Raw genomic sequence first — 26,436 nt, forward strand, 5'->3', positions numbered from 1 at the left:
TGCTGATAAAAAGGAAACTACCATATTTGGATCCAACAGGATTGTACAGAAGAGAGATTCCTAACGGTGCATGCGATGAGAGGGTGACGGCAGAGATCGCGGAGAAGTATGTTGATTAAGAACGCAAACTTTTGTTGAATTTATGAGAAATATACAGACGCAAACAGACGAAGTGTAGTAAAATAAAGACCTAAATGTGTATTTCGGACTTTTTTCACCACAAGTCTGAAAGAAGACATGTTATTGAAGACAAATTTATTAAAAAATCTAAAACTTGACCAGGAAAAAAAAAAAACGATGTTTTTGCCTGCCGTGTCTCGCCTTAATATAAACACACACCGTTATCAGTGTTATTTTGGACAAAGTTTTGCACATTTCACTTCAATGTACAGTGTACAATGACGCATGCGTCGTGAATTAGCAATGTGGAAACGGTGGTTTGTTACTGCAGCAATATCACGTTCAGTGCTATAAATCTCTCCGTTCCAGAATATTTGGTTCATAACATCTTTGATTCAGGTGTTTGTGCAACCGTGCCCTGAAGATTTAACAAAAGTCTGGGTAGGCCTAAGTTTAAAAAAAAAAAGTAAGTAGGAATTAGGAAAGTATGTGAGAAGATCAAAATAACCTTGCTTGCTTCTTTCCGCTTTTTCACATCAGTGCGAGAAAAAAAAAAAATGCATCGCTTCTTCGAGCCATTTTAATCGGTACGAGCACAAGACTGTGCTGTTATGAAACCAGTGGGAAAATAGATCTCGTGTATTGTTTATATATTTTGTGTGTGTGTGTGTCTCTATGTGATAGAATTATTATTTGATGCAAATAATTTTAGCCGGCTCAGCCAAACTTTATCAGATGGTGGCTCAATTTGGCTTAGGAAATTATTGGCTGGCGGCGGCTGAAATTCTAAATGGCGCAAATGGCGGCGCCTGGCGGCGGCTTCGGGGTCTACTTCGTACAGTGGTTACCAAGTAATCGTGCTTTAATCGTTTACACTTTGAGTCAATGCCCGCATTGTTAGCTTACAATCATAGTAATAACACTTTAAAAACGAATTTGAATGTAATAATAATGTACAGTCTAAAATAATGGAAGCAGCTAACTTGACTCATTGATAGTTTTTGGTGAAATGACAACTACCTCGTGATTTTGAGTTGAACTGCGACACAGCTGGCTGCCATTTTGCAGTAAGGCCTGAAGGCTTTGCTTAGCTGATTCAGGTGTGTTTGATTAGAGATGGAAACTGCAGCTTGCAGGGAGGGGGTGGAGCCTCCAGGAGTGTAACTGCGCACCCCTGTATTTAGGAGGCCTTTCCACCTGTCGAGGAGCTCCTTAAAGGCACGTAAGAATTTCAACGGATGTACTTGTGGCGAAGCGAGACATGATAAAAATGAAATCAAAAAATGTAGGCGGAAAATGGCCCATGGAAGGCATTTTTGCATGGTAGCGTGGCCGAGCGGTCTAAGGCGCTGGATTAAGGCTCCAGTCTCTTCGGGGGCGTGGGTTCGAATCCCACCGCTGCCAAGACAGCCTTTTAGAAGGCTCTTTTGACTGCTAAGCCTGAGCAAAAAAGACTGGAGAAGTGACACTGCATGCTCCCGTTCTCTTCCTTGGCCGCACTCGACGTGCTTCAGAGCCTCAGTGAAGGTCCACAGCCGAAGCTTGCTCTATTGCTGTAAAACAAATGGGCAGAACGGGGCCCACGAAGAGAACCTCAGCAGGGTAGCGTGGCCGAGGGGTCTAAGGCGCTGGATTTAGGCTCCAGTCTCTTCGGGGGCGTGGGTTCGAATCCCACCGCTGCCAAGACAGCCTTTTAGAAGGCTCTTGTGGCTGCTATGCCTGAGCAAAAAAGACTGGAGAAGTTACACTGCATGCTCCCGTTCTCTTCCTTGGCCGCACTCGACGGGCTTCAGAGCCTCAGTGAAGGTCCACAGCCGAAGCTTGCTCTATTGCTGTAAAACAAATGGGCAGAACGGGGCCCTCAAAGAGAGCCCCGACAGGGTAGCGTGGCCGAGGGGTCTAAGGCGCTGGATTTAGGCTCCAGTCTCTTCGGGGGCGTGGGTTCGAATCTGACTGCTGCCAGCTGTGCTTTTAAAGAGGGCCAGACAGCTTAAGCGCGCTCCGAAAACGTGCAAAAGTTCTGGGAATAGAAGAAAACGCTTTCCTTGGCAACAGCCAGGGCCTTCAGGGACACGCAAGTCAGGCAGGATGCATCAATCTCTCCCACGACGGTTGTCTGATTACTAAGGCGGGGTGACTCGTTCCTACCCCTGGGCTCCGCCCTTCGTACGTGGGTTACCAATTAATCTAATTTCAACGGATGTACTTGTGGCAAAGCAAGACATGGTAAAAATGAAATCAATAAATGTAGGCGGAAAATGGCCCATGGAAGACATTCTTGCACGGTAGCGTGGCCGAGCGGTCTAAGGTGCTGGATTAAGGCTCCAGTCTCTTCGGGGGCGTGGGTTCGAATCCCACCGCTGCCAAGACAGCCTTTTAGAAGGCTCTTTTGGCTGCTAAGCCTGAGCAAAAAAGACTGGAGAAGTGACACTGCATGCTCCCGTTCTCTTCCTTGGCCGCACTGGACGGGCTTCAGAGCCTCAGTGAAGGTCCACAGCCGACGCTTTCTCTGTTGATGTAAAACAAATGGGCAGAACGGGGCCCACGAAGAGAACCCCAGCAAGGTAGCGTGGCCGAGGGGTCTAAGGCGCTGGATTTAGGCTCCAGTCTCTTCGGGGGCGTGGGTTCGAATCCCACCGCTGCCAAGACAGCCTTTTAGAAGGCTCTTGTGGCTGCTATGCCTGAGCAAAAAAGACTGGAGAAGTTACACTGCATGCTCCCGTTCTCTTCCTTGGCCGCACTCGACGGGCTTCAGAGCCTCAGTGAAGGTCCACAGCCGAAGCTTGCTCTATTGCTGTAAAACAAATGGGCAGAACGGGGCCCTCAAAGAGAGCCCCGACAGGGTAGCGTGGCCGAGGGGTCTAAGGCGCTGGATTTAGGCTCCAGTCTCTTCGGGGGCGTGGGTTCGAATCTGACTGCTGCCAGCTGTGCTTTTAAAGAGGGCCAGACAGCTTAAGCGTGCTCCGAAAAGGTGCAAAAGTTCTGGGAATAGAAGAAAACGCTTTCCTTGGCAACAGCCAGGGCCTTCAGGGACACGCAAGTCGGGCAGGATGCATCAATCTCTCCCACGACGGTTGTCTGATTACTAAGGTGGGGTGACTCGTTCCTACCCCTGGGCTCCGCCCTTCGTACGTGGGTTACCAATTAATCTAATTTCAACGGATGTACTTGTGGCAAAGCAAGACATGGTAAAAATGAAATCAATAAATGTAGGCGGAAAATGGCCCATGGAAGACATTCTTGCACGGTAGCGTGGCCGAGCGGTCTAAGGCGCTGGATTAAGGCTCCAGTCTCTTCGGGGGCGTGGGTTCGAATCCCACCGCTGCCAAGACAGCCTTTTAGAAGGCTCTTTTGGCTGCTAAGCCTGAGCAAAAAAGACTGGAGAAGTGACACTGCATGCTCCCGTTCTCTTCCTTGGCCGCACTCGACGGGCTTCAGAGCCTCAGTGAAGGTCCACAGCCGACGCTTTCTCTGTTGCTGTAAAACAAATGGGCAGAACGGGGCCCACGAAGAGAACCCCAGCAGGGTAGCGTGGCCGAGGGGTCTAAGGCGCTGGTTTTAGGCTCCAGTCTCTTCGGGGGCGTGGTTTCGAATCCCACCGCTGCCAAGCCAGCCTTTTAGAAGGCTCTTGTGGCTGCTATGCCTGAGCAAAAAAGACTGGAGAAGTTACACTGCATGCTCCCGTTCTCTTCCTTGGCCGCACTCGACGGGCTTATGAGCCTCAGTGAAGGTCCACAGCCGAAGCTTGCTCTATTGCTGTAAAACAAATGGGCAGAACGGGGCCCTCAAAGAGAGCCCCGACAGGGTAGCGTGGCCGAGGGGTCTAAGGCGCTGGATTTAGGCTCCAGTCTCTTCGGGGGCCTGGGTTCGAATCCCACCGCTGCCAAGACAGCCTTTTAGAAGGCTCTTGTGGCTGCTATGCCTGAGCAAAAAAGACTGGAGAAGTTACACTGCATGCTCCCGTTCTCTTCCTTGGCCGCACTCGACGGGCTTCAGAGCCTCAGTGAAGGTCCACAGCCGAAGCTTGCTCTATTGCTGTAAAACAAATGGGCAGAACGGGGCCCTCAAAGAGAGCCCCGAAAGGGTAGCGTGGCCGAGGGGTCTAAGGCGCTGGATTTAGGCTCCAGTCTCTTCGGGGGCGTGGGTTCGAATCCCACCGCTGCCAAGACAGCCTTTTAGAAGGCTCTTGTGGCTGCTATGCCTGAGCCAAAAAGACTGGAGAAGTGACACTGCATGCTCCCGTTCTCTTCCTTGGCCGCACTCGACGGGCTTCAGAGCCTCAGTGAAGGTCCACAGCCGAAGCTTGCTCTATTGCTGTAAAACAAATGGGCAGAACGGGGCCCACGAAGAGAGCCCCGACAGGGTAGCGTGGCCGAGGGGTCTAAGGCGCTGGATTTAGGCTCCAGTCTTTTCGGGGGCGTGGGTTCGAATCTGACTGCTGCCAGCTGTGCTTTTAAAGAGGGCCAGACAGCTTAAGCGTGCTCCGAAAAGGTGCAAAAGTTCTGGGAATAGAAGAAAACGCTTTCCTTGGCAACAGCCAGGGCCTTCAGGGACACGCAAGTCGGGCAGGATGCATCAATCTCTCCCACGACGGTTGTCTGATTACTAAGGTGGGGTGACTCGTTCCTACCCCTGGGCTCCGCCCTTCGTACGTGGGTTACCAATTAATCTAATTTCAACGGATGTACTTGTGGCAAAGCAAGACATGGTAAAAATGAAATCAATAAATGTAGGCGGAAAATGGCCCATGGAAGACATTCTTGCACGGTAGCGTGGCCGAGCGGTCTAAGGTGCTGGATTAAGGCTCCAGTCTCTTCGGGGGCGTGGGTTCGAATCCCACCGCTGCCAAGACAGCCTTTTAGAAGGCTCTTTTGGCTGCTAAGCCTGAGCAAAAAAGACTGGAGAAGTGACACTGCATGCTCCCGTTCTCTTCCTTGGCCGCACTCGACGGGCTTCAGAGCCTCAGTGAAGGTCCACAGCCGACGCTTTCTCTGTTGATGTAAAACAAATGGGCAGAACGGGGCCCACGAAGAGAACCCCAGCAGGGTAGCGTGGCCGAGGGGTCTAAGGCGCTGGATTTAGGCTCCAGTCTCTTCGGGGGCGTGGGTTCGAATCCCACCGCTGCCAAGACAGCCTTTTAGAAGGCTCTTGTGGCTGCTATGCCTGAGCAAAAAAGACTGGAGAAGTTACACTGCATGCTCCCGTTCTCTTCCTTGGCCGCACTCGACGGGCTTCAGAGCCTCAGTGAAGGTCCACAGCCGAAGCTTGCTCTATTGCTGTAAAACAAATGGGCAGAACGGGGCCCTCAAAGAGAGCCCCGACAGGGTAGCGTGGCCGAGGGGTCTAAGGCGCTGGATTTAGGCTCCAGTCTCTTCGGGGGCGTGGGTTCGAATCCCACCGCTGCCAAGACAGCCTTTTAGAAGGCTCTTGTGGCTGCTATGCCTGAGCCAAAAAGACTGGAGAAGTTACACTGCATGCTCCCGTTCTCTTCCTTGGCCGCACTCGACGGGCTTCAGAGCCTCAGTGAAGGTCCACAGCCGAAGCTTGCTCTATTGCTGTAAAACAAATGGGCAGAACGGGGCCCACGAAGAGAGCCCCGACAGGGTAGCGTGGCCGAGGGGTCTAAGGCGCTGGATTTAGGCTCCAGTCTTTTCGGGGGCGTGGGTTCGAATCTGACTGCTGCCAGCTGTGCTTTTAAAGAGGGCCAGATAGCTTAAGCGTGCTCCGAAAAGGTGCAAAAGTTCTGGGAATAGAAGAAAACGCTTTCCTTGGCAACAGCCAGGGCCTTCAGGGACACGCAAGTCGGGCAGGATGCATCAATCTCTCCCACGACGGTTGTCTCATTGCTAAGGCGGGGTGACTCGTTTCTATCCCTGGGCCCCACCCTTCGTACAGTGGTTACCAAGTAATCGTGCTTTAATCGTTTACACTTTGAGTCAATGCCCGCATTGTTAGCTTACAATCATAGTAATAACACTTTAAAAACGAATTTGAATGTAATAATAATGTACAGTCTAAAATAATGGAAGCAGCTAACTTGACTCATTGATAGTTTTTGGTGAAATGACAACTACCTCGTGATTTTGAGTTGAACTGCGACACAGCTGGCTGCCATTTTGCAGTAAGGCCTGAAGGCTTTGCTTAGCTGATTCAGGTGTGTTTGATTAGAGATGGAAACTGCAGCTTGCAGGGAGGGGGTGGAGCCTCCAGGAGTGTAACTGCGCACCCCTGTATTTAGGAGGCCTTTCCACCTGTCGAGGAGCTCCTTAAAGGCACGTAAGAATTTCAACGGATGTACTTGTGGCGAAGCGAGACATGATAAAAATGAAATCAAAAAATGTAGGCGGAAAATGGCCCATGGAAGGCATTTTAGCATGGTAGCGTGGCCGAGCGGTCTAAGGCGCTGGATTTAGGCTCCAGTCTCTTCGGGGGCGTGGGTTCGAATCCCACCGCTGCCAAGACAGCCTTTTAGAAGGCTCTTGTGGCTGCTATGCCTGAACAAAAAAGACTGGAGAAGTGACACTGCATGCTCCCGTTCTCTTCCTTGGCCACACTCGACGGGCTTCAGAGCCTCAGTGAAGGTCCACAGCCGAAGCTTGCTCTATTGCTGTAAAACAAATGGGCAGAACAGGGCCCACGAAGAGAGCCCCAACAGGGTAGCGTGGCCGAGGGGTCTAAGGTAGAGCCCGAAGCCATTTCTTTTGAGAATAATGGCTGGCTGATGAAGTTATTGGCTGGCTAGCCGGCTCAGCCAAAACCTAAATGGCTGCTGCAGCCGCCAAACGTTTCATAGCTGCAAATGGCTGAAGCTGCCACTCCATGTCTACAGATGTCATACTGATTATCTTTCCACTAATGCATGGCTTACACTATATTCTATGGAAGCCCGTTTCCGCCACTAAAAAAAAAAAAAAAAAGATTAATTGCGACTTTTTATCTCAGAATTGCGAGTTATAAAGTCAGAATTCTGAGATATAAAGTCGCAATTGCGTGATAAAAAGTCAGAATTCTGAGATATAAAGTCGCAATTGCGAGTTATAAAGTCAGAATTCTGAGATATAAAGTCGCAATTGCGAGTTATAAAGTCAGAATTCTGAGATAAAAAGTCGCAATTGCGTGATATAAAGTCAGAATTCTGAGATATAAAGTCGCAATTGCGTGATAAAAAGTCAGAATTCTGAGATATAAAGTCGCAATTGCGAGTTATAAAGTCAGAATTCTGAGATATAAAGTCGCAATTGCGAGTTATAAAGTCAGAATTCTGAGATATAAAATCGCAATTGCGTGATATAAAGTCAGAATTCTGAGATATAAAGTCGCAATTGCGAGTTATAAAGTCAGAATTCTGAGATATAAAGTCGCAATTGCGTGATATAAAGTCAGAATTTCTGACTTTTTCTCACTACTGTTAAACGTTATTTCTCACAGTTCTTACTTTGCTTGCGTTTCCTTTCATTGCGACTGACCATCAGGATTACTGCTTTGTTATTATTATACATTAAATAGACCATCAGGATTACTGCTTTGTTATTATTATTATACATTAAATAGACCATCAGGATTGCTGCTTTGTTATTTTTATACATAAAATAGAGGACATCATAAATGATTATTTTTAGCGCCGATTTACCAATAAAGAAATATTGATTTTACTGGAGGAGACACATAAAGATTAGTCTCCGGACATATGCATTATGCAGGAATATATGCATATATAATGTTTCCACGGTAACCTTGTACACAGCGTTTCAAGGAGAAAAAACAGCTTTTACTGCCATCTAGTGGGCTTAATACTAAAACAACCAATACCTATCATGTTTCATTAACTTTGCAACTCAAGGGTAGAATCATGCAATTCTGCAAATTACAGTCGAGGTATTTGGACAATAAAAGTTGTTTTTAACAGAATGGATACACTAATGAATTTTGCACGATAATAACAATATCATAATAATCATAAGAAGAAGAAGAATCAGCTGTGGCGGAGGCGCAATAAATCAGACAAAGATGAAGTGGCACATTTTAATACATCCAACAGCTTCAGACTTCACGGCAGCACGGCTATCGTTGATGCACTGTTATAGACAGAGATACTGACCATCAGTTAATTGCGAGAAAAAAAGTCAGAATTCTGACTTTTTATCACGCAATTGCGACTTTATATCTCAGAATTCTGACTTTATATCACGCAATTGCGACTTTATATCTCAGAATTCTGACTTTATAACTCGCAATTGCGACTTTATATCTCAGAATTCTGACTTTTTATCACGCAATTGCGACTTTATATCTCAGAATTCTGACTTTTTATCACGCAATTGCGACTTTATATCTCAGAATTCTGACTTTTTGTCACGCAATTGCGACTTTATATCTCAGAATTCTGACTTTATAACTCGCAATTGCGACTTTATATCTCAGAATTCTGACTTTATATCATGCAATTGCGACTTTATATCTCAGAATTCTGACTTTATAACTCGCAATTCTGAGATAAAAAGTCGCAATTAATCTTTTTTTTTTTTTTTTTTAGTGGCGGAAACGGGCTTCCATAATATTCCTACAAAATGCAATACAATGTAATAAAGAAAACAATAGATTTTACTTTCACAACGTATGGTTGCTGATAAAAAGGAAACTACCATATTTGGATCCAACAGGATTGTACAGAAGAGAGATTCCTAACGGTGCATGCGATGAGAGGGTGGCGGCAGAGATCGCGGAGAAGTATGTTGATTAAGAACGCAAACTTTTGTTGAATTTATGAGAAATATACAGACGCAAACAGACGAAGTGTAGTAAAATAAAGACCTAAATGTGTATTTCGGACTTTTTTCACCACAAGTCTGAAAGAAGACATGTTATTGAAGACAAATTTATTAAAAAATCTAAAACTTGACCAGGAAAAAAAAAAAAAACGATGTTTTTGCCTGCCGTGTCTCGCCTTAATATAAACACACACCGTTATCAGTGTTATTTTGGACAAAGTTTTGCACATTTCACTTCAATGTACAGTGTACAATGACGCATGCGTCGTGAATTAGCAATGTGGAAACGGTGGTTTGTTACTGCAGCAATATCACGTTCAGTGCTATAAATCTCTCCGTTCCAGAATATTTGGTTCATAACATCTTTGATTCAGGTGTTTGTGCAACCGTGCCCTGAAGATTTAACAAAAGTCTGGGTAGGCCTAAGTTTAAAAAAAAAAAAGTAAGTAGGAATTAGGAAAGTATGTGAGAAGATCAAAATAACCTTGCTTGCTTCTTTCCGCTTTTTCACATCAGTGCGAGAAAAAAAAAATGCATCGCTTCTTCGAGCCATTTTAATCGGTACGAGCACAAGACTGTGCTGTTATGAAACCAGTGGGAAAATAGATCTCGTGTATTGTTTATATATTTTGTGTGTGTGTGTGTCTCTATGTGATAGAATTATTATTTGATGCAAATAATTTTAGCCGGCTCAGCCAAACTTTATCAGATGGTGGCTCAATTTGGCTTAGGAAATTATTGGCTGGCGGCGGCTGAAATTCTAAATGGCGCAAATGGCGGCGCCTGGCGGCGGCTTCGGGGTCTACTTCGTACAGTGGTTACCAAGTAATCGTGCTTTAATCGTTTACACTTTGAGTCAATGCCCGCATTGTTAGCTTACAATCATAGTAATAACACTTTAAAAACGAATTTGAATGTAATAATAATGTACAGTCTAAAATAATGGAAGCAGCTAACTTGACTCATTGATAGTTTTTGGTGAAATGACAACTACCTCGTGATTTTGAGTTGAACTGCGACACAGCTGGCTGCCATTTTGCAGTAAGGCCTGAAGGCTTTGCTTAGCTGATTCAGGTGTGTTTGATTAGAGATGGAAACTGCAGCTTGCAGGGAGGGGGTGGAGCCTCCAGGAGTGTAACTGCGCACCCCTGTATTTAGGAGGCCTTTCCACCTGTCGAGGAGCTCCTTAAAGGCACGTAAGAATTTCAACGGATGTACTTGTGGCGAAGCGAGACATGATAAAAATGAAATCAAAAAATGTAGGCGAAATGGCCCATGGAAGGCATTTTAGCATGGTAGCGTGGCCGAGCGGTCTAAGGCGCTGGATTAAGGCTCCAGTCTCTTCGGGGGCGTGGGTTCGAATCCCACCGCTGCCAAGACAGCCTTTTAGAAGGCTCTTTTGACTGCTAAGCCTGAGCAAAAAAGACTGGAGAAGTGACACTGCATGCTCCCGTTCTCTTCCTTGGCCGCACTCGACGTGCTTCAGAGCCTCAGTGAAGGTCCACAGCCGAAGCTTGCTCTATTGCTGTAAAACAAATGGGCAGAACGGGGCCCACGAAGAGAACCTCAGCAGGGTAGCGTGGCCGAGGGGTCTAAGGCGCTGGATTTAGGCTCCAGTCTCTTCGGGGGCGTGGGTTCGAATCCCACCGCTGCCAAGACAGCCTTTTAGAAGGCTCTTGTGGCTGCTATGCCTGAGCAAAAAAGACTGGAGAAGTTACACTGCATGCTCCCGTTCTCTTCCTTGGCCGCACTCGACGGGCTTCAGAGCCTCAGTGAAGGTCCACAGCCGAAGCTTGCTCTATTGCTGTAAAACAAATGGGCAGAACGGGGCCCTCAAAGAGAGCCCCGACAGGGTAGCGTGGCCGAGGGGTCTAAGGCGCTGGATTTAGGCTCCAGTCTTTTCGGGGGTGTGGGTTCGAATCTGACTGCTGCCAGCTGTGCTTTTAAAGAGGGCCAGACAGCTTAAGCGCGCTCCGAAAACGTGCAAAAGTTCTGGGAATAGAAGAAAACGCTTTCCTTGGCAACAGCCAGGGCCTTCAGGGACACGCAAGTCAGGCAGGATGCATCAATCTCTCCCACGACGGTTGTCTGATTACTAAGGTGGGGTGACTCGTTCCTACCCCTGGGCTCCGCCCTTCGTACGTGGGTTACCAATTAATCTAATTTCAACGGATGTACTTGTGGCAAAGCAAGACATGGTAAAAATGAAATCAATAAATGTAGGCGGAAAATGGCCCATGGAAGACATTCTTGCACGGTAGCGTGGCCGAGCGGTCTAAGGTGCTGGATTAAGGCTCCAGTCTCTTCGGGGGCGTGGGTTCGAATCCCACCGCTGCCAAGACAGCCTTTTAGAAGGCTCTTTTGGCTGCTAAGCCTGAGCAAAATGGACTGGAGAAGTGACACTGCATGCTCCCGTTCTCTTCCTTGGCCGCACTGGACGGGCTTCAGAGCCTCAGTGAAGGTCCACAGCCGACGCTTTCTCTGTTGATGTAAAACAAATGGGCAGAACGGGGCCCACGAAGAGAACCCCAGCAGGGTAGCGTGGCCGAGGGGTCTAAGGCGCTGGATTTAGGCTCCAGTCTCTTCGGGGGCGTGGGTTCGAATCCCACCGCTGCCAAGACAGCCTTTTAGAAGGCTCTTGTGGCTGCTATGCCTGAGCAAAAAAGACTGGAGAAGTTACACTGCATGCTCCCGTTCTCTTCCTTGGCCGCACTCGACGGGCTTCAGAGCCTCAGTGAAGGTCCACAGCCGAAGCTTGCTCTATTGCTGTAAAACAAATGGGCAGAACGGGGCCCACGAAGAGAGCCCCGACAGGGTAGCGTGGCCGAGGGGTCTAAGGCGCTGGATTTAGGCTCCAGTCTCTTCGGGGGCGTGGGTTCGAATCTGACTGCTGCCAGCTGTGCTTTTAAAGAGGGCCAGATAGCTTAAGCGTGCTCCGAAAAGGTGCAAAAGTTCTGGGAATAGAAGAAAACGCTTTCCTTGGCAACAGCCAGGGCCTTCAGGGACACGCAAGTCGGGCAGGATGCATCAATCTCTCCCACGACGGTTGTCTCATTGCTAAGGCGGGGTGACTCGTTTCTATCCCTGGGCCCCACCCTTCGTACAGTGGGTTACCAAGTAATCGTGCTTTAATCGTTTACACTTTGAGTCAATGCCCGCATTGTTAGCTTACAATCATAGTAATAACACTTTAAAAACGAATTTGAATGTAATAATAATGTACAGTCTAAAATGGCCCATGGAAGACATTCTTGCACGGTAGCGTGGCCGAGCGGTCTAAGGCGCTGGATTGACAACTACCTCGTGATTTTGAGTTGAACTGCGACACAGCTGGCTGCCATTTTGCAGTAAGGCCTGAAGGCTTTGCTTAGCTGATTCAGGTGTGTTTGATTAGAGATGGAAACTGCAGCTTGCAGGGAGGGGGTGGAGCCTCCAGGAGTGTAACTGCGCACCCCTGTATTTAGGAGGCCTTTCCACCTGTCGAGGAGCTCCTTAAAGGCACGTAAGAATTTCAACGGATGTACTTGTGGCGAAGCGAGACATGATAAAAATGAAATCAAAAAATGTAGGCGGAAAATGGCCCATGGAAGGCATTTTTGCATGGTAGCGTGGCCGAGCGGTCTAAGGCGCTGGATTAAGGCTCCAGTCTCTTCGGGGGCGTGGGTTCGAATCCCACCGCTGCCAAGACAGCCTTTTAGAAGGCTCTTGTGGCTGCTATGCCTGAGCAAAAAAGACTGGAGAAGTTACACTGCATGCTCCCGTTCTCTTCCTTGGCCGCACTCGACGGGCTTCAGAGCCTCAGTGAAGGTCCACAGCCGAAGCTTGCTCTATTGCTGTAAAACAAATGGGCAGAACGGGGCCCTCAAAGAGAGCCCCGAAAGGGTAGCGTGGCCGAGGGGTCTAAGGCGCTGGATTTAGGCTCCAGTCTCTTCGGGGGCGTGGGTTCGAATCCCACCGCTGCCTAGACAGCCTTTTAGAAGGCTCTTGTGGCTGCTATGCCTGAGCCAAAAAGACTGGAGAAGTGACACTGCATGCTCCCGTTCTCTTCCTTTGCCGCACTCGACGGGCTTCAGAGCCTCAGTGAAGGTCCACAGCCGAAGCTTGCTCTATTGCTGTAAAACAAATGGGCAGAACGGGGCGCACGAAGAGAGCCCCGACAGGGTAGTGTGGCCGAGGGGTCTAAGGCGCTGGATTTAGGCTCCAGTCTTTTCGGGGGCGTGGGTTCGAATCTGACTGCTGCCAGCTGTGCTTTTAAAGAGGGCCAGACAGCTTAAGCGTGCTCCGAAAAGGTGCAAAAGTTCTGGGAATAGAAGAAAACGCTTTCCTTGGCAACAGCCAGGGCCTTCAGGGACACGCAAGTCGGGCAGGATGCATCAATCTCTCCCACGACGGTTGTCTGATTACTAAGGTGGGGTGACTCGTTCCTACCCCTGGGCTCCGCCCTTCGTACGTGGGTTACCAATTAATCTAATTTCAACGGATGTACTTGTGGCAAAGCAAGACATGGTAAAAATGAAATCAATAAATGTAGGCGGAAAATGGCCCATGGAAGACATTCTTGCACGGTAGCGTGGCCGAGCGGTCTAAGGTGCTGGATTAAGGCTCCAGTCTCTTCGGGGGCGTGGGTTCGAATCCCACCGCTGCCAAGACAGCCTTTTAGAAGGCTCTTTTGGCTGCTAAGCCTGAGCAAAAAAGACTGGAGAAGTGACACTGCATGCTCCCGTTCTCTTCCTTGGCCGCACTCGACGGGCTTCAGAGCCTCAGTGAAGGTCCACAGCCGACGCTTTCTCTGTTGATGTAAAACAAATGGGCAGAACGGGGCCCACGAAGAGAACCCCAGCAGGGTAGCGTGGCCGAGGGGTCTAAGGCGCTGGATTTAGGCTCCAATCTCTTCGGGGGCGTGGGTTCGAATCCCACCGCTGCCAAGACAGCCTTTTAGAAGGCTCTTGTGGCTGCTATGCCTGAGCAAAAAAGACTGGAGAAGTTACACTGCATGCTCCCGTTCTCTTCCTTGGCCGCACTCGACGGGCTTCAGAGCCTCAGTGAAGGTCCACAGCCGAAGCTTGCTCTATTGCTGTAAAACAAATGGGCAGAACGGGGCCCTCAAAGAGAGCCCCGACAGGGTAGCGTGGCCGAGGGGTCTAAGGCGCTGGATTTAGGCTCCAGTCTCTTCGGGGGCGTGGGTTCGAATCCCACCGCTGCCAAGACAGCCTTTTAGAAGGCTCTTGTGGCTGCTATGCCTGAGCAAAATAGACTGGAGAAGTTACACTGCATGCTCCCGTTCTCTTCCTTGGCCGCACTCGACGGGCTTCAGAGCCTCAGTGAAGGTCCACAGCCGAAGCTTGCTCTATTGCTGTAAAACAAATGGGCAGAACGGGGCCCACGAAGAGAGCCCCGACAGGGTAGCGTGGCCGAGGGGTCTAAGGCGCTGGATTTAGGCTCCAGTCTTTTCGGGGGCGTGGGTTCGAATCTGACTGCTGCCAGCTGTGCTTTTAAAGAGGGCCAGATAGCTTAAGCGTGCTCCGAAAAGGTGCAAAAGTTCTGGGAATAGAAGAAAACGCTTTCCTTGGCAACAGCCAGGGCCTTCAGGGACACGCAAGTCGGGCAGGATGCATCAATCTCTCCCACGACGGTTGTCTCATTGCTAAGGCGGGGTGACTCGTTTCTATCCCTGGGCCCCACCCTTCGTACAGTGGTTACCAAGTAATCGTGCTTTAATCGTTTACACTTTGAGTCAATGCCCGCATTGTTAGCTTACAATCATAGTAATAACACTTTAAAAACGAATTTGAATGTAATAATAATGTACAGTCTAAAATAATGGAAGCAGCTAACTTGACTCATTGATAGTTTTTGGTGAAATGACAACTACCTCGTGATTTTGAGTTGAACTGCGACACAGCTGGCTGCCATTTTGCAGTAAGGCCTGAAGGCTTTGCTTAGCTGATTCAGGTGTGTTTGATTAGAGATGGAAACTGCAGCTTGCAGGGAGGGGGTGGAGCCTCCAGGAGTGTAACTGCGCACCCCTGTATTTAGGAGGCCTTTCCACCTGTCGAGGAGCTCCTTAAAGGCACGTAAGAATTTCAACGGATGTACTTGTGGCGAAGCGAGACATGATAAAAATGAAATCAAAAAATGTAGGCGGAAAATGGCCCATGGAAGGCATTTTAGCATGGTAGCGTGGCCGAGCGGTCTAAGGCGCTGGATTTAGGCTCCAGTCTCTTCGGGGGCGTGGGTTCGAATCCCACCGCTGCCAAGACAGCCTTTTAGAAGGCTCTTGTGGCTGCTATGCCTGAACAAAAAAGACTGGAGAAGTGACACTGCATGCTCCCGTTCTCTTCCTTGGCCACACTCGACGGGCTTCAGAGCCTCAGTGAAGGTCCACAGCCGAAGCTTGCTCTATTGCTGTAAAACAAATGGGCAGAACAGGGCCCACGAAGAGAGCCCCAACAGGGTAGCGTGGCCGAGGGGTCTAAGGTAGAGCCCGAAGCCATTTCTTTTGAGAATAATGGCTGGCTGATGAAGTTATTGGCTGGCTAGCCGGCTCAGCCAAAACCTAAATGGCTGCTGCAGCCGCCAAACGTTTCATAGCTGCAAATGGCTGAAGCTGCCACTCCATGTCTACAGATGTCATACTGATTATCTTTCCACTAATGCATGGCTTACACTATATTCTATGGAAGCCCGTTTCCGCCACTAAAAAAAAAAAAAAGATTAATTGCGACTTTTTATCTCAGAATTGCGAGTTATAAAGTCAGAATTCTGAGATATAAAGTCGCAATTGCGTGATAAAAAGTCAGAATTCTGAGATATAAAGTCGCAATTGCGAGTTATAAAGTCAGAATTCTGAGATATAAAGTCGCAATTGCGAGTTATAAAGTCAGAATTCTGAGATAAAAAGTCGCAATTGCGTGATATAAAGTCAGAATTCTGAGATATAAAGTCGCAATTGCGTGATAAAAAGTCAGAATTCTGAGATATAAAGTCGCAATTGCGAGTTATAAAGTCAGAATTCTGAGATATAAAGTCGCAATTGCGAGTTATAAAGTCAGAATTCTGAGATATAAAATCGCAATTGCGTGATATAAAGTCAGAATTCTGAGATATAAAGTCGCAATTGCGAGTTATAAAGTCAGAATTCTGAGATATAAAGTCGCAATTGCGTGATATAAAGTCAGAATTTCTGACTTTTTCTCACTACTGTTAAACGTTATTTCTCACAGTTCTTACTTTGCTTGCGTTTCCTTTCATTGCGACTGACCATCAGGATTACTGCTTTGTTATTATTATACATTAAATAGACCATCAGGATTACTGCTTTGTTATTATTATTATACATTAAATAGACCATCAGGATTGCTGCTTTGTTATTTTTATACATAAAATAGAGGACATCATAAATGATTATTTTTAGCGCCGATTTACCAATAAAGAAATATTGATTTTACTGGAGGAGACACATAAAGATTAGTCTCCGGACATATGCATTATGCAGGAATATATGCATATATAATGTTTCCACGGTAACCTTGTACACAGCGTTTCAAGGAGAAAAAACAGCTTTTACTGCCATCTAGTGGGCTTAATACTAAAACAACCAATACCTATCATGTTTCATTAACTTTGCAACTCAAGGGTAGAATCATGCAATTCTGCAAATTACAGTCGAGGTATTTGGACAATAAAAGTTGTTTTTAACAGAATGGATACACTAATGAATTTTGCACGATAATAACAATATCATAATAATCATAAGAAGAAGAAGAATCAGCTGTGGCGGAGGCGCAATAAATCAGACAAAGATGAAGTGGCACATTTTAATACATCCAACAGCTTCAGACTTCACGGCAGCACGGCTATCGTTGATGCACTGTTATAGACAGAGATACTGACCATCAGTTAATTGCGAGAAAAAAGTCAGAATTCTGACTTTTTATCACGCAATTGCGACTTTATATCTCAGAATTCTGACTTTATATCACGCAATTGCGACTTTATATCTCAGAATTCTGACTTTATAACTCGCAATTGCGACTTTATATCTCAGAATTCTGACTTTTTATCACGCAATTGCGACTTTATATCTCAGAATTCTGACTTTTTATCACGCAATTGCGACTTTATATCTCAGAATTCTGACTTTTTGTCACGCAATTGCGACTTTATATCTCAGAATTCTGACTTTATAACTCGCAATTGCGACTTTATATCTCAGAATTCTGACTTTATATCATGCAATTGCGACTTTATATCTCAGAATTCTGACTTTATAACTCGCAATTCTGAGATAAAAAGTCGCAATTAATCTTTTTTTTTTTTTTAGTGGCGGAAACGGGCTTCCATAATATTCCTACAAAATGCAATACAATGTAATAAAGAAAACAATAGATTTTACTTTCACAACGTATGGTTGCTGATAAAAAGGAAACTACCATATTTGGATCCAACAGGATTGTACAGAAGAGAGATTCCTAACGGTGCATGCGATGAGAGGGTGGCGGCAGAGATCGCGGAGAAGTATGTTGATTAAGAACGCAAACTTTTGTTGAATTTATGAGAAATATACAGACGCAAACAGACGAAGTGTAGTAAAATAAAGACCTAAATGTGTATTTCGGACTTTTTTCACCACAAGTCTGAAAGAAGACATGTTATTGAAGACAAATTTATTAAAAAATCTAAAACTTGACCAGGAAAAAAAAAAAAAAACGATGTTTTTGCCTGCCGTGTCTCGCCTTAATATAAACACACACCGTTATCAGTGTTATTTTGGACAAAGTTTTGCACATTTCACTTCAATGTACAGTGTACAATGACGCATGCGTCGTGAATTAGCAATGTGGAAACGGTGGTTTGTTACTGCAGCAATATCACGTTCAGTGCTATAAATCTCTCCGTTCCAGAATATTTGGTTCATAACATCTTTGATTCAGGTGTTTGTGCAACCGTGCCCTGAAGATTTAACAAAAGTCTGGGTAGGCCTAAGTTTAAAAAAAAAAAAAAGTAAGTAGGAATTAGGAAAGTATGTGAGAAGATCAAAATAACCTTGCTTGCTTCTTTCCGCTTTTTCACATCAGTGCGAGAAAAAAAAAATGCATCGCTTCTTCGAGCCATTTTAATCGGTACGAGCACAAGACTGTGCTGTTATGAAACCAGTGGGAAAATAGATCTCGTGTATTGTTTATATATTTTGTGTGTGTGTGTGTCTCTATGTGATAGAATTATTATTTGATGCAAATAATTTTAGCCGGCTCAGCCAAACTTTATCAGATGGTGGCTCAATTTGGCTTAGGAAATTATTGGCTGGCGGCGGCTGAAATTCTAAATGGCGCAAATGGCGGCGCCTGGCGGCGGCTTCGGGGTCTACTTCGTACAGTGGTTACCAAGTAATCGTGCTTTAATCGTTTACACTTTGAGTCAATGCCCGCATTGTTAGCTTACAATCATAGTAATAACACTTTAAAAACGAATTTGAATGTAATAATAATGTACAGTCTAAAATAATGGAAGCAGCTAACTTGACTCATTGATAGTTTTTGGTGAAATGACAACTACCTCGTGATTTTGAGTTGAACTGCGACACAGCTGGCTGCCATTTTGCAGTAAGGCCTGAAGGCTTTGCTTAGCTGATTCAGGTGTGTTTGATTAGAGATGGAAACTGCAGCTTGCAGGGAGGGGGTGGAGCCTCCAGGAGTGTAACTGCGCACCCCTGTATTTAGGAGGCCTTTCCACCTGTCGAGGAGCTCCTTAAAGGCACGTAAGAATTTCAACGGATGTACTTGTGGCGAAGCGAGACATGATAAAAATGAAATCAAAAAATGTAGGCGGAAAATGGCCCATGGAAGGCATTTTTGCATGGTAGCGTGGCCGAGCGGTCTAAGGCGCTGGATTAAGGCTCCAGTCTCTTCGGGGGCGTGGGTTCGAATCCCACCGCTGCCAAGACAGCCTTTTAGAAGGCTCTTTTGACTGCTAAGCCTGAGCAAAAAAGACTGGAGAAGTGACACTGCATGCTCCCGTTCTCTTCCTTGGCCGCACTCGACGTGCTTCAGAGCCTCAGTGAAGGTCCACAGCCGAAGCTTGCTCTATTGCTGTAAAACAAATGGGCAGAACGGGGCCCACGAAGAGAACCTCAGCAGGGTAGCGTGGCCGAGGGGTCTAAGGCGCTGGATTTAGGCTCCAGTCTCTTCGGGGGCGTGGGTTCGAATCCCACCGCTGCCAAGACAGCCTTTTAGAAGGCTCTTGTGGCTGCTATGCCTGAGCAAAAAAGACTGGAGAAGTTACACTGCATGCTCCCGTTCTCTTCCTTGGCCGCACTCGACGGGCTTCAGAGCCTCAGTGAAGGTCCACAGCCGAAGCTTGCTCTATTGCTGTAAAACAAATGGGCAGAACGGGGCCCTCAAAGAGAGCCCCGACAGGGTAGCGTGGCCGAGGGGTCTAAGGCGCTGGATTTAGGCTCCAGTCTCTTCGGGGGCGTGGGTTCGAATCTGACTGCTGCCAGCTGTGCTTTTAAAGAGGGCCAGACAGCTTAAGCGCGCTCCGAAAACGTGCAAAAGTTCTGGGAATAGAAGAAAACGCTTTCCTTGGCAACAGCCAGGGCCTTCAGGGACACGCAAGTCAGGCAGGATGCATCAATCTCTCCCACGACGGTTGTCTGATTACTAAGGTGGGGTGACTCGTTCCTACCCCTGGGCTCCGCCCTTCGTACGTGGGTTACCAATTAATCTAATTTCAACGGATGTACTTGTGGCAAAGCAAGACATGGTAAAAATGAAATCAATAAATGTAGGCGGAAAATGGCCCATGGAAGACATTCTTGCACGGTAGCGTGGCCGAGCGGTCTAAGGTGCTGGATTAAGGCTCCAGTCTCTTCGGGGGCGTGGGTTCGAATCCCACCGCTGCCAAGACAGCCTTTTAGAAGGCTCTTTTGGCTGCTAAGCCTGAGCAAAAAAGACTGGAGAAGTGACACTGCATGCTCCCGTTCTCTTCCTTGGCCGCACTGGACGGGCTTCAGAGCCTCAGTGAAGGTCCACAGCCGACGCTTTCTCTGTTGATGTAAAACAAATGGGCAGAACGGGGCCCACGAAGAGAACCCCAGCAGGGTAGCGTGGCCGAGGGGTCTAAGGCGCTGGATTTAGGCTCCAGTCTCTTCGGGGGCGTGGGTTCGAATCCCACCGCTGCCAAGACAGCCTTTTAGAAGGCTCTTGTGGCTGCTATGCCTGAGCCAAAAAGACTGGAGAAGTGACACTGCATGCTCCCGTTCTCTTCCTTGGCCGCACTCGACGGGCTTCAGAGCCTCAGTGAAGGTCCACAGCCGAAGCTTGCTCTATTGCTGTAAAACAAATGGGCAGAACGGGGCCCACGAAGAGAGCCCCGACAGGGTAGCGTGGCCGAGGGGTCTAAGGCGCTGGATTTAGGCTCCAGTCTTTTCGGGGGCGTGGGTTCGAATCTGACTGCTGCCAGCTGTGCTTTTAAAGAGGGCCAGATAGCTTAAGCGTGCTCCGAAAAGGTGCAAAAGTTCTGGGAATAGAAGAAAACGCTTTCCTTGGCAACAGCCAGGGCCTTCAGGGACACGCAAGTCGGGCAGGATGCATCAATCTCTCCCACGACGGTTGTCTCATTGCTAAGGCGGGGTGACTCGTTTCTATCCCTGGGCCCCACCCTTCGTACAGTGGTTACCAAGTAATCGTGCTTTAATCGTTTACACTTTGAGTCAATGCCCGCATTGTTAGCTTACAATCATAGTAATAACACTTTAAAAACGAATTTGAATGTAATAATAATGTACAGTCTAAAATAATGGAAGCAGCTAACTTGACTCATTGATAGTTTTTGGTGAAATGACAACTACCTCGTGATTTTGAGTTGAACTGCGACACAGCTGGCTGCCATTTTGCAGTAAGGCCTGAAGGCTTTGCTTAGCTGATTCAGGTGTGTTTGATTAGAGATGGAAACTGCAGCTTGCAGGGAGGGGGTGGAGCCTCCAGGAGTGTAACTGCGCACCCCTGTATTTAGGAGGCCTTTCCACCTGTCGAGGAGCTCCTTAAAGGCACGTAAGAATTTCAACGGATGTACTTGTGGCGAAGCGAGACATGATAAAAATGAAATCAAAAAATGTAGGCGGAAAATGGCCCATGGAAGGCATTTTTGCATGGTAGCGTGGCCGAGCGGTCTAAGGCGCTGGATTAAGGCTCCAGTCTCTTCGGGGGCGTGGGTTCGAATCCCACCGCTGCCAAGACAGCCTTTTAGAAGGCTCTTGTGGCTGCTATGCCTGAGCAAAAAAGACTGGAGAAGTTACACTGCATGCTCCCGTTCTCTTCCTTGGCCGCACTCGACGGGCTTCAGAGCCTCAGTGAAGGTCCACAGCCGAAGCTTGCTCTATTGCTGTAAAACAAATGGGCAGAACGGGGCCCTCAAAGAGAGCCCCGAAAGGGTAGCGTGGCCGAGGGGTCTAAGGCGCTGGATTTAGGCTCCAGTCTCTTCGGGGGCGTGGGTTCGAATCCCACCGCTGCCTAGACAGCCTTTTAGAAGGCTCTTGTGGCTGCTATGCCTGAGCCAAAAAGACTGGAGAAGTGACACTGCATGCTCCCGTTCTCTTCCTTTGCCGCACTCGACGGGCTTCAGAGCCTCAGTGAAGGTCCACAGCCGAAGCTTGCTCTATTGCTGTAAAACAAATGGGCAGAACGGGGCCCACGAAGAGAGCCCCGACAGGGTAGTGTGGCCGAGGGGTCTAAGGCGCTGGATTTAGGCTCCAGTCTTTTCGGGGGCGTGGGTTCGAATCTGACTGCTGCCAGCTGTGCTTTTAAAGAGGGCCAGACAGCTTAAGCGTGCTCCGAAAAGGTGCAAAAGTTCTGGGAATAGAAGAAAACGCTTTCCTTGGCAACAGCCAGGGCCTTCAGGGACACGCAAGTCGGGCAGGATGCATCAATCTCTCCCACGACGGTTGTCTGATTACTAAGGTGGGGTGACTCGTTCCTACCCCTGGGCTCCGCCCTTCGTACGTGGGTTACCAATTAATCTAATTTCAACGGATGTACTTGTGGCAAAGCAAGACATGGTAAAAATGAAATCAATAAATGTAGGCGGAAAATGGCCCATGGAAGACATTCTTGCACGGTAGCGTGGCCGAGCGGTCTAAGGCGCTGGATTAAGGCTCCAGTCTCTTCGGGGGCGTGGGTTCGAATCCCACCGCTGCCAAGACAGCCTTTTAGAAGGCTCTTTTGGCTGCTAAGCCTGAGCAAAAAAGACTGGAGAAGTGACACTGCATGCTCCCGTTCTCTTCCTTGGCCGCACTCGACGGGCTTCAGAGCCTCAGTGAAGGTCCACAGCCGACGCTTTCTCTGTTGCTGTAAAACAAATGGGCAGAACGGGGCCCACGAAGAGAACCCCAGCAGGGTAGCGTGGCCGAGGGGTCTAAGGCGCTGGATTTAGGCTCCAGTCTCTTCGGGGGCGTGGGTTCGAATCCCACCGCTGCCAAGACAGCCTTTTAGAAGGCTCTTGTGGCTGCTATGCCTGAGCAAAAAAGACTGGAGAAGTTACACTGCATGCTCCCGTTCTCTTCCTTGGCCGCACTCGACGGGCTTCAGAGCCTCAGTGAAGGTCCACAGCCGAAGCTTGCTCTATTGCTGTAAAACAAATGGGCAGAACGGGGCCCTCAAAGAGAGCCCCGACAGGGTAGCGTGGCCGAGGGGTCTAAGGCGCTGGATTTAGGCTCCAGTCTCTTCGGGGGCGTGGGTTCGAATCCCACCGCTGCCAAGACAGCCTTTTAGAAGGCTCTTGTGGCTGCTATGCCTGAGCCAAAAAGACTGGAGAAGTGACACTGCATGCTCCCGTTCTCTTCCTTGGCCGCACTCGACGGGCTTCAGAGCCTCAGTGAAGGTCCACAGCCGAAGCTTGCTCTATTGCTGTAAAACAAATGGGCAGAACGGGGCCCACGAAGAGAGCCCCGACAGGGTAGCGTGGCCGAGGGGTCTAAGGCGCTGGATTTAGGCTCCAGTCTTTTCGGGGGCGTGGGTTCGAATCTGACTGCTGCCAGCTGTGCTTTTAAAGAGGGCCAGACAGCTTAAGCGTGCTCCGAAAAGGTGCAAAAGTTCTGGGAATAGAAGAAAACGCTTTCCTTGGCAACAGCCAGGGCCTTCAGGGACACGCAAGTCGGGCAGGATGCATCAATCTCTCCCACGACGGTTGTCTGATTACTAAGGTGGGGTGACTCGTTCCTACCCCTGGGCTCCGCCCTTCGTACAGTGGTTACCAAGTAATCGTGCTTTAATCGTTTACACTTTGAGTCAATGCCCGCATTGTTAGCTTACAATCATAGTAATAACACTTTAAAAACGAATTTGAATGTAATAATAATGTACAGTCTAAAATAATGGAAGCAGCTAACTTGACTCATTGATAGTTTTTGGTGAAATGACAACTACCTCGTGATTTTGAGTTGAACTGCGACACAGCTGGCTGCCATTTTGCAGTAAGGCCTGAAGGCTTTGCTTAGCTGATTCAGGTGTGTTTGATTAGAGATGGAAACTGCAGCTTGCAGGGAGGGGGTGGAGCCTCCAGGAGTGTAACTGCGCACCCCTGTATTTAGGAGGCCTTTCCACCTGTCGAGGAGCTCCTTAAAGGCACGTAAGAATTTCAACGGATGTACTTGTGGCAAAGCAAGACATGGTAAAAATGAAATCAATAAATGTAGGCGGAAAATGGCCCATGGAAGACATTCTTGCACGGTAGCGTGGCCGAGCGGTCTAAGGCGCTGGATTAAGGCTCCAGTCTCTTCGGGGGCGTGGGTTCGAATCCCACCGCTGCCAAGACAGCCTTTTAGAAGGCTCTTTTGGCTGCTAAGCCTGAGCAAAAAAGACTGGAGAAGTGACACTGCATGCTCCCGTTCTCTTCCTTGGCCGCACTCGACGGGCTTCAGAGCCTCAGTGAAGGTCCACAGCCGACGCTTTCTCTGTTGATGTAAAACAAATGGGCAGAACGGGGCCCTCAAAGAGAGCCCCGACAGGGTAGCGTGGCCGAGGGGTCTAAGGCGCTGGATTTAGGCTCCAGTCTCTTCGGGGGCGTGGGTTCGAATCCCACCGCTGCCAAGACAGCCTTTTAGAAGGCTCTTGTGGCTGCTATGCCTGAGCAAAAAAGACTGGAGAAGTTACACTGCATGCTCCCGTTCTCTTCCTTGGCCGCACTCGACGGGCTTCAGAGCCTCAGTGAAGGTCCACAGCCGAAGCTTGCTCTATTGCTGTAAAACAAATGGGCAGAACGGGGCCCTCAAAGAGAGCCCCGACAGGGTAGCGTGGCCGAGGGGTCTAAGGCGCTGGATTTAGGCTCCAGTCTTTTCGGGGGCGTGGGTTCGAATCTGACTGCTGCCAGCTGTGCTTTTAAAGAGGGCCAGACAGCTTAAGCGTGCTCCGAAAAGGTGCAAAAGTTCTGGGAATAGAAGAAAACGCTTTCCTTGGCAACAGCCAGGGCCTTCAGGGACACGCAAGTCGGGCAGGATGCATCAATCTCTCCCACGACGGTTGTCTCATTGCTAAGGCGGGGTGACTCGTTTCTATCCCTGGGCCCCACCCTTCGTACAGTGGTTACCAAGTAATCGTGCTTTAATCGTTTACACTTTGAGTCAATGCCCGCATTGTTAGCTTACAATCATAGTAATAACACTTTAAAAACGAATTTGAATGTAATAATAATGTACAGTCTAAAATAATGGAAGCAGCTAACTTGACTCATTGATAGTTTTTGGTGAAATGACAACTACCTCGTGATTTTGAGTTGAACTGCGACACAGCTGGCTGCCATTTTGCAGTAAGGCCTGAAGGCTTTGCTTAGCTGATTCAGGTGTGTTTGATTAGAGATGGAAACTGCAGCTTGCAGGGAGGGGGTGGAGCCTCCAGGAGTGTAACTGCGCACCCCTGTATTTAGGAGGCCTTTCCACCTGTCGAGGAGCTCCTTAAAGGCACGTAAGAATTTCAACGGATGTACTTGTGGCGAAGCGAGACATGATAAAAATGAAATCAAAAAATGTAGGCGGAAAATGGCCCATGGAAGGCATTTTAGCATGGTAGCGTGGCCGAGCGGTCTAAGGCGCTGGATTTAGGCTCCAGTCTCTTCGGGGGCGTGGGTTCGAATCCCACCGCTGCCAAGACAGCCTTTTAGAAGGCTCTTGTGGCTGCTATGCCTGAGCAAAAAAGACTGGAGAAGTGACACTGCATGCTCCCGTTCTCTTCCTTGGCCGCACTCGACGTGCTTCAGAGCCTCAGTGAAGGTCCACAGCCGAAGCTTGCTCTATTGCTGTAAAACAAATGGGCAGAACGGGGCCCACGAAGAGAGCCCCAACAGGGTAGCGTGGCCGAGGGGTCTAAGGCGCTGGATTTAGGCTCCAGTCTCTTCGGGGGCGTGGGTTCGAATCCAACTGCTGCCAGCTGTGCTTTTAAAGAGGGCCAGACAGCTTAAGCGTGCTCCGAAAAGGTGCAAAAGTTCTGGGAATAGAAGAAAACACTTTCCTTGGCAACAGCCAGGGCCTTCAGGGACACGCAAGTCGGGCAGGATGCATCAATCTCTCCCACGACGGTTGTCTCATTGCTAAGGCGGGGTGACTCGTTTCTATCCCTGGGCCCCACCCTTCGTACAGTGGGTTACCAAGTAATCTAATTTCAACGGATGTACTTTGAGTCAAGCAAGACATTGGTAAAAATGAAATCAATAACACTGTAAAAACGAATTTGAATGTAATAATAATGTACGGTAGTCTAAAATAATGGAAGCGGTCTAAGGTGACTGGATTAAGGCTCCAGTTCTTTGGTGAAATGCCAAGACAGCCTCGTGAGGCTCTTTGGCTGCTAAGCCTGAGCGACTGGAGAAGTGACACTGCATGGCTGCTCATTTTGGCAGCACTGGAAGGCTTTCAGAGCCTCAGTGAATTCAGGTGTGTTTGATTAGATGATAAAACTGCAGCTTGCAGAACGGGGGTGGAGCCTCCAGCAAGTGTAACGTGGCCGAGGGGTCTAAGGTGCTGTATTTAGGCCTTTCCACCTGTCGGGGGCGTCCTTAAAGGCACGTAAGAATTTCAACGGATGTACTTGTGGCGAAGCGAGACATGATAAAAATGAAATCAAAAAATGTAGGCGGAAAATGGCCCATGGAAGGCATTTTAGCATGGTAGCGTGGCCGAGCGGTCTAAGGCGCTGGATTAAGGCTCCAGTCTCTTCGGGGGCGTGGGTTCGAATCCCACCGCTGCCAAGACAGCCTTTTAGAAGGCTCTTTTGGCTGCTAAGCCTGAGCAAAAAAGACTGGAGAAGTGACACTGCATGCTCCCGTTCTCTTCCTTGGCCGCACTCGACGTGCTTCAGAGCCTCAGTGAAGGTCCACAGCCGAAGCTTGCTCTATTGCTGTAAAACAAATGGGCAGAACGGGGCCCACGAAGAGAACCTCAGCAGGGTAGCGTGGCCGAGGGGTCTAAGGCGCTGGATTTAGGCTCCAGTCTCTTCGGGGGCGTGGGTTCGAATCCGACTGCTGCCAGCTGTGCTTTTAAAGAGGGCCAGACAGCTTAAGCGTG

General features: G+C 48.4%; 37 non-coding genes across 37 annotated transcripts; all 37 read left to right on the top strand.

Annotated features, from left to right (window-relative positions):
• The first annotated feature begins 1,442 nt into the window (after nucleotides 1–1,442).
• On the top strand, nucleotides 1,443–1,524 carry trnal-aag (transfer RNA leucine (anticodon AAG)). Its single transcript has one exon. It is a non-coding gene; the product is annotated as a tRNA-Leu (tRNA).
• Nucleotides 1,525–1,721: 197 nt separating this feature from the next.
• On the top strand, nucleotides 1,722–1,803 carry trnal-uag (transfer RNA leucine (anticodon UAG)). Its single transcript has one exon. It is a non-coding gene; the product is annotated as a tRNA-Leu (tRNA).
• Nucleotides 1,804–2,404: 601 nt separating this feature from the next.
• Nucleotides 2,405–2,486, top strand: trnal-aag (transfer RNA leucine (anticodon AAG)). The gene has a single exon. It is a non-coding gene; the product is annotated as a tRNA-Leu (tRNA).
• Nucleotides 2,487–2,683: 197 nt separating this feature from the next.
• On the top strand, nucleotides 2,684–2,765 carry trnal-uag (transfer RNA leucine (anticodon UAG)). The gene has a single exon. It is a non-coding gene; the product is annotated as a tRNA-Leu (tRNA).
• Nucleotides 2,766–3,366: 601 nt separating this feature from the next.
• Nucleotides 3,367–3,448, top strand: trnal-aag (transfer RNA leucine (anticodon AAG)). Its single transcript has one exon. It is a non-coding gene; the product is annotated as a tRNA-Leu (tRNA).
• A 197-nt stretch (nucleotides 3,449–3,645) lies between these two features.
• On the top strand, nucleotides 3,646–3,727 carry trnal-uag (transfer RNA leucine (anticodon UAG)). The gene has a single exon. It is a non-coding gene; the product is annotated as a tRNA-Leu (tRNA).
• Nucleotides 3,728–3,924: 197 nt separating this feature from the next.
• On the top strand, nucleotides 3,925–4,006 carry trnal-uag (transfer RNA leucine (anticodon UAG)). Its single transcript has one exon. It is a non-coding gene; the product is annotated as a tRNA-Leu (tRNA).
• Nucleotides 4,007–4,203: 197 nt separating this feature from the next.
• On the top strand, nucleotides 4,204–4,285 carry trnal-uag (transfer RNA leucine (anticodon UAG)). Its single transcript has one exon. It is a non-coding gene; the product is annotated as a tRNA-Leu (tRNA).
• Nucleotides 4,286–4,886: 601 nt separating this feature from the next.
• Nucleotides 4,887–4,968, top strand: trnal-aag (transfer RNA leucine (anticodon AAG)). The gene has a single exon. It is a non-coding gene; the product is annotated as a tRNA-Leu (tRNA).
• Nucleotides 4,969–5,165: 197 nt separating this feature from the next.
• On the top strand, nucleotides 5,166–5,247 carry trnal-uag (transfer RNA leucine (anticodon UAG)). Its single transcript has one exon. It is a non-coding gene; the product is annotated as a tRNA-Leu (tRNA).
• A 197-nt stretch (nucleotides 5,248–5,444) lies between these two features.
• On the top strand, nucleotides 5,445–5,526 carry trnal-uag (transfer RNA leucine (anticodon UAG)). Its single transcript has one exon. It is a non-coding gene; the product is annotated as a tRNA-Leu (tRNA).
• A 970-nt stretch (nucleotides 5,527–6,496) lies between these two features.
• trnal-uag (transfer RNA leucine (anticodon UAG)) lies at nucleotides 6,497–6,578 on the top strand. The gene has a single exon. It is a non-coding gene; the product is annotated as a tRNA-Leu (tRNA).
• Nucleotides 6,579–10,182: 3,604 nt separating this feature from the next.
• On the top strand, nucleotides 10,183–10,264 carry trnal-aag (transfer RNA leucine (anticodon AAG)). The gene has a single exon. It is a non-coding gene; the product is annotated as a tRNA-Leu (tRNA).
• A 197-nt stretch (nucleotides 10,265–10,461) lies between these two features.
• On the top strand, nucleotides 10,462–10,543 carry trnal-uag (transfer RNA leucine (anticodon UAG)). The gene has a single exon. It is a non-coding gene; the product is annotated as a tRNA-Leu (tRNA).
• A 601-nt stretch (nucleotides 10,544–11,144) lies between these two features.
• Nucleotides 11,145–11,226, top strand: trnal-aag (transfer RNA leucine (anticodon AAG)). Its single transcript has one exon. It is a non-coding gene; the product is annotated as a tRNA-Leu (tRNA).
• Nucleotides 11,227–11,423: 197 nt separating this feature from the next.
• Nucleotides 11,424–11,505, top strand: trnal-uag (transfer RNA leucine (anticodon UAG)). Its single transcript has one exon. It is a non-coding gene; the product is annotated as a tRNA-Leu (tRNA).
• Nucleotides 11,506–12,490: 985 nt separating this feature from the next.
• On the top strand, nucleotides 12,491–12,572 carry trnal-aag (transfer RNA leucine (anticodon AAG)). Its single transcript has one exon. It is a non-coding gene; the product is annotated as a tRNA-Leu (tRNA).
• Nucleotides 12,573–12,769: 197 nt separating this feature from the next.
• trnal-uag (transfer RNA leucine (anticodon UAG)) lies at nucleotides 12,770–12,851 on the top strand. The gene has a single exon. It is a non-coding gene; the product is annotated as a tRNA-Leu (tRNA).
• Nucleotides 12,852–13,452: 601 nt separating this feature from the next.
• trnal-aag (transfer RNA leucine (anticodon AAG)) lies at nucleotides 13,453–13,534 on the top strand. The gene has a single exon. It is a non-coding gene; the product is annotated as a tRNA-Leu (tRNA).
• A 197-nt stretch (nucleotides 13,535–13,731) lies between these two features.
• On the top strand, nucleotides 13,732–13,813 carry trnal-uag (transfer RNA leucine (anticodon UAG)). The gene has a single exon. It is a non-coding gene; the product is annotated as a tRNA-Leu (tRNA).
• A 197-nt stretch (nucleotides 13,814–14,010) lies between these two features.
• Nucleotides 14,011–14,092, top strand: trnal-uag (transfer RNA leucine (anticodon UAG)). The gene has a single exon. It is a non-coding gene; the product is annotated as a tRNA-Leu (tRNA).
• Nucleotides 14,093–15,062: 970 nt separating this feature from the next.
• On the top strand, nucleotides 15,063–15,144 carry trnal-uag (transfer RNA leucine (anticodon UAG)). The gene has a single exon. It is a non-coding gene; the product is annotated as a tRNA-Leu (tRNA).
• Nucleotides 15,145–18,745: 3,601 nt separating this feature from the next.
• On the top strand, nucleotides 18,746–18,827 carry trnal-aag (transfer RNA leucine (anticodon AAG)). Its single transcript has one exon. It is a non-coding gene; the product is annotated as a tRNA-Leu (tRNA).
• Nucleotides 18,828–19,024: 197 nt separating this feature from the next.
• trnal-uag (transfer RNA leucine (anticodon UAG)) lies at nucleotides 19,025–19,106 on the top strand. Its single transcript has one exon. It is a non-coding gene; the product is annotated as a tRNA-Leu (tRNA).
• Nucleotides 19,107–19,707: 601 nt separating this feature from the next.
• Nucleotides 19,708–19,789, top strand: trnal-aag (transfer RNA leucine (anticodon AAG)). Its single transcript has one exon. It is a non-coding gene; the product is annotated as a tRNA-Leu (tRNA).
• Nucleotides 19,790–19,986: 197 nt separating this feature from the next.
• trnal-uag (transfer RNA leucine (anticodon UAG)) lies at nucleotides 19,987–20,068 on the top strand. The gene has a single exon. It is a non-coding gene; the product is annotated as a tRNA-Leu (tRNA).
• Nucleotides 20,069–21,038: 970 nt separating this feature from the next.
• On the top strand, nucleotides 21,039–21,120 carry trnal-aag (transfer RNA leucine (anticodon AAG)). The gene has a single exon. It is a non-coding gene; the product is annotated as a tRNA-Leu (tRNA).
• A 197-nt stretch (nucleotides 21,121–21,317) lies between these two features.
• trnal-uag (transfer RNA leucine (anticodon UAG)) lies at nucleotides 21,318–21,399 on the top strand. Its single transcript has one exon. It is a non-coding gene; the product is annotated as a tRNA-Leu (tRNA).
• Nucleotides 21,400–22,000: 601 nt separating this feature from the next.
• Nucleotides 22,001–22,082, top strand: trnal-aag (transfer RNA leucine (anticodon AAG)). The gene has a single exon. It is a non-coding gene; the product is annotated as a tRNA-Leu (tRNA).
• Nucleotides 22,083–22,279: 197 nt separating this feature from the next.
• trnal-uag (transfer RNA leucine (anticodon UAG)) lies at nucleotides 22,280–22,361 on the top strand. The gene has a single exon. It is a non-coding gene; the product is annotated as a tRNA-Leu (tRNA).
• Nucleotides 22,362–22,558: 197 nt separating this feature from the next.
• Nucleotides 22,559–22,640, top strand: trnal-uag (transfer RNA leucine (anticodon UAG)). Its single transcript has one exon. It is a non-coding gene; the product is annotated as a tRNA-Leu (tRNA).
• A 970-nt stretch (nucleotides 22,641–23,610) lies between these two features.
• Nucleotides 23,611–23,692, top strand: trnal-aag (transfer RNA leucine (anticodon AAG)). The gene has a single exon. It is a non-coding gene; the product is annotated as a tRNA-Leu (tRNA).
• A 197-nt stretch (nucleotides 23,693–23,889) lies between these two features.
• On the top strand, nucleotides 23,890–23,971 carry trnal-uag (transfer RNA leucine (anticodon UAG)). The gene has a single exon. It is a non-coding gene; the product is annotated as a tRNA-Leu (tRNA).
• A 970-nt stretch (nucleotides 23,972–24,941) lies between these two features.
• Nucleotides 24,942–25,023, top strand: trnal-uag (transfer RNA leucine (anticodon UAG)). Its single transcript has one exon. It is a non-coding gene; the product is annotated as a tRNA-Leu (tRNA).
• A 197-nt stretch (nucleotides 25,024–25,220) lies between these two features.
• trnal-uag (transfer RNA leucine (anticodon UAG)) lies at nucleotides 25,221–25,302 on the top strand. Its single transcript has one exon. It is a non-coding gene; the product is annotated as a tRNA-Leu (tRNA).
• Nucleotides 25,303–26,038: 736 nt separating this feature from the next.
• On the top strand, nucleotides 26,039–26,120 carry trnal-aag (transfer RNA leucine (anticodon AAG)). The gene has a single exon. It is a non-coding gene; the product is annotated as a tRNA-Leu (tRNA).
• Nucleotides 26,121–26,317: 197 nt separating this feature from the next.
• trnal-uag (transfer RNA leucine (anticodon UAG)) lies at nucleotides 26,318–26,399 on the top strand. The gene has a single exon. It is a non-coding gene; the product is annotated as a tRNA-Leu (tRNA).
• The last annotated feature ends 37 nt before the right edge of the window (nucleotides 26,400–26,436 follow it).

Source organism: Chanodichthys erythropterus, chromosome 19 (assembly GCF_024489055.1).
Source record: "Chanodichthys erythropterus isolate Z2021 chromosome 19, ASM2448905v1, whole genome shotgun sequence".
Taxonomy (NCBI): domain Eukaryota; kingdom Metazoa; phylum Chordata; class Actinopteri; order Cypriniformes; family Xenocyprididae; genus Chanodichthys; species Chanodichthys erythropterus.